This window comes from Chiloscyllium plagiosum, chromosome 44 (assembly GCF_004010195.1).
Source record: "Chiloscyllium plagiosum isolate BGI_BamShark_2017 chromosome 44, ASM401019v2, whole genome shotgun sequence".
Taxonomy (NCBI): Eukaryota; Metazoa; Chordata; class Chondrichthyes; order Orectolobiformes; family Hemiscylliidae; genus Chiloscyllium; species Chiloscyllium plagiosum.
This window is the reverse complement of record NC_057753.1, coordinates 7,629,647-7,633,302: the sequence shown is the minus strand read 5'-3', so window position 1 is coordinate 7,633,302 and position 3,656 is coordinate 7,629,647. Positions and strand designations below refer to the sequence as shown.

The 3,656-nt window shown below is 49.7% G+C and overlaps 1 protein-coding gene across 1 annotated transcript in view; it reads right to left on the bottom strand.

Moving 5' to 3' along the window:
• The window catches only part of LOC122543752 (zinc finger protein 271-like), an 8,244-nt gene extending 5,125 nt beyond the window's left edge, over positions 1-3,119 (bottom strand). The window contains exons 1-2 of the mRNA XM_043682512.1: positions 2,985-3,119; positions 1,928-2,043 (exon numbers count right to left, since the gene is read on the bottom strand). The gene's annotated coding sequence lies outside the window, so the exon portion shown is untranslated. The remainder of the gene's footprint in view (positions 1-1,927; positions 2,044-2,984) is intronic.
• Positions 3,120-3,656: the final 537 nt, after the last annotated feature.

Sequence of the window (3,656 nt, the reverse complement as noted above, 5' to 3'; positions counted from 1 at the left end):
TGAATGCAGATTTCTCCAGCTTCCTCATTTCCCCTCCTCCCACCTTATCTCAGTCCCAACCCTCGGACTCAGCACCTCTTCTTGACCTGCAATCTTCTTCCCGACCTCTCCGCCCCCACCCCATCTCCGGCCTATCACCCTCACCTTAACCTTCTTCCACCTATCGCATTCCCAACGCCCCTCCCCCAAGTTCCTCCGCCCTATCTTTTATCTTAGCCTGCTTGGCACACTCTCCTCATTTCTGAAGAAGGGCTTATGCCCGAAACGTCGATTCTCCTGCTCCTTGGATGCTGCCTGACCTGCTGCACTTTTCCAGCAACACATTTTTCAGCCCTAATCTTACTATCGTCATTCTTTTCTTTCTTGAATACCTATAGAAAGCCTTTGGGTTTACCCTGATCCTATCAACCAACAACTTCTCATGTCTCCTCCTGGCTCTTCTGAGCTCTCTCTTTAGGTCTTTCCTGGCTACCTTGTAACCCTCAAGTGCCCTAAATGAGCCTTCACATCTCATCCTAACATAAGCCTTCTTCTTCCTCTTGACCAGAGATTCCACTTCCTTCAAACACCACGGCTCCCATGCTCTACAGCTTCCTCCCTGCCTGACAGGTACATTCTTATCTAGGATACTCAGGAGCTTTTCCTTGAATAAGCTCCACATTTCTAATGTGCCCATCCCCTGCAGTTTCCTTCGTCATCCTATGCTTCCTAAATCATGCCTAATCGCATCATAGTTGCCTTTCCCCCAGCTGTATACACCTATCCCTTTCTATCACTAAAGTAAACATAACAGAATTGTGATCGCTATCACCAAAGTGCTCATCTACTTCCAAATCTAACACCTGGCTGGGCTCATTACCCAGTACCAAATCTAATGTGGCTTCACCCCTTGTTGGCCTGTCTACATACTGTGTCAGGAAGCCCTCTTGCACACGCTGGACAAAAACTGACCCATCTATAGTATTCGTACTATAGTGTTCCCAGTCAATATTTGGATAGTTGAAGTCCCCCATGACAACTACCCTGTCTCTCTCACTCCTATCGAGAATCATCTTTGCTATCCTTTCCTCTACATCTCTGGGACTATTCGGAGGCCTATAGAAAATTCCCAACAGGGTGACCTCTCCTTTCCTGTTTCTAACCTCAGACCATACTACCTCATCTGACGAGTCCCCAAACATCCTTTCTGCAACTGTAATACAATGCCACACCTCCCCCTCTTTTACCATCTTCTCTGTTCTTACTGATTGTGGGTGGAAACCCATGCAGACACAGGGGGAATGTGCAAACTCCACGCAGTCACCCGAGTATGAGCCGAGAAAAGGAAGCAAGGTGGGAGAAAGAGAGAGGAGCAGGAGGAGAAAGCAAGCAGGAGTATTGGAGAGATGGGGGCTATGTGTCAGTGAGGCCTGTGCAAAAGCATGTGTGTGAGTGGGATAAATCAGCAGCAGATAGCTGGGGGATGGGCAGTGATGGAACCCTCATTTAGCTACTACCAGAGGAAACAATGATAAACTATCACATCCAGTTAAAACACTCATTAAAGGTGGAGGAGGATAAATGATCAGGGAGGAGAGGAATGAAACACAGCATGGATGCACATGAGTTCAGTTCCACAGTAAAGGGTCACACCAGCCCCAGACCCATGAAACACAGCACAGCAAGATAAGCCAAAGGTGTGCAGTTTGTGTGGATTGGCTATGCTAAATTTCCCATAATGTCCAGGGATGTGTAGATTTGGTGGATTAGCCATGAGAAATGTAGTTACAGGGACAATTGGGTCAGGTTGGGGGGCAGTGAGTCTTGGTGAGATGCTCTTTGGAGAGTTGATGTGGACCTGTTTGGCCGAATGGCCTGTTTTTACACTGTAGGGATTAGTTTTTAAAAATAAGGATTGAATTGCTGATGAATGCTCAATAATACTCACTTCTGAAACAATGTAATCATTACTAAATGGAAAATCTCTTGCTGGATCCTGCGGCCGGGAACACGGCAGAATTGGAATCAGAGAAAAACTTCTGAGTTTTGAAACCCTCCATTCCTCTGTAAAACGAGGTGACAAAAGAAAATCAGGATCAGTCGAGGTAGAAATTCAAAAGAGACTAGCATTTCTCCTGGCTTGAGGGCTAAATGTCCACCTGTAAAATGAGTTTCAAAAATTCATCACCAGCAGTTCAGGACAGGCATTTACACATGGGATGAGGTATTTAAGTGGCAAGGTTACGTTACGGAGGGTGGGTTTGAGAGATTTGATTGACGAGTCCCAGTTAAGGATGTCTTTGCTTCTTAGAATTAGAATTAGCATTCCTACAGTGTGGAAACAGGCCTTTTGGCCCGACAAGTTCAAACCGACCACATGAACAGTAATCCACCCAAACCCATTCCCCTACCCTAAATTTAATCCTGACTAATGCACCTAACTTATACATGCATGGATACTGTGGGACAATTTAGCATGGCCAATCCACCTTAACGTGCACATCTTTGGGCTGTGGGAGGAAACCCATGCATAGGGAGGAGAATGTGAAAACCCCACACGGATAGTCGCCCCTGCCCCCCAAGGCTGGAATTGAACTCAGGTCCCTGGCGACGTGAGGCAGTGGCGCTAACCACTGAGCCACCGTGCCACCCATGCTGCCAATCCTGTTCTTCTAAGGAGTATTTGGACAGCAGGGCTTCGAAATGCAGGAAGGAGAACATCAGAAGAGTTGACTAACTCTTCAGCAACAACAGGAAAATCCTCAGTAACAACTTTCAGTGATTATAGGAAACGCTTCAGTAACAATAGGCGTCAATGGCGGGGTAAGTACCCAGCATCCTCCGCGCTAATGAAAGTCCTCCACCCACATCACGGGGGCGGGGCGCATGCGCAGTTAAAGAGACGGCGGAGGGCCGAGACGCGCCTTGGCAGACCCTGCGGGGGTGGGGCTGGTACCGGAACCCGGAACGGCTGCGAGAAACCGCTCCGACTCAGAGGCAGGCACCTTGGACGGGAAGGCTTGCAGGTCAGTTCGCTGCGGCTTAGTGCCGTCTCCCCGGGAACGGTCCGAAGTGAGCAGCCGCCATCTTGACCGGGGATCCGGGCGCATGCGCGGGCACGCGGCGGCGACGTCAGGACGCGGGGCGGGGCCGGTGACGTCTGGGTCCGAGGCGGGACTATGACGTCAGGATTCGATGACCCGTCGAGTCCCGGAGGGGGGGGGCGGGTTCGGTGATGTCATGACGCCCATTGTCCTCGAGCGTCAGTCAGCTGGTCGTGGAGGAAAAAGGCGCGCGATTTCTTGCAAAAGTTTGCAAAGGGATGCAACTGAAATGAAGTTGCAAAAGACTTGGTTTGTTTGTTAAGTCTCATCTTTTACGGTGGGCCGAGGTTGCTTTCAGGTAAAAACAATGACTGCAGATGCTGGATTAGTGGTGCTGGAAGAGCACAGCAGGTCAGGCAGCATCCAAGGAGCTTCAGCAAAATCGACGTTTCAGGCAAAAGGAATAAAGGCAGTGAGCCTGAAGTGTGGAGAGATAAGTGAGAGGAGGGTAGGGGTGGGTAGAAAGTAGCATGGAGTACAATGGGGGAGTGGTGAGGGGATGAAGGTGATAGTCAGGGAGGAGAGGGTGGAGTGGGCCCAACATTTCAACTCCCCCTCCCACTCTGCCGAGGA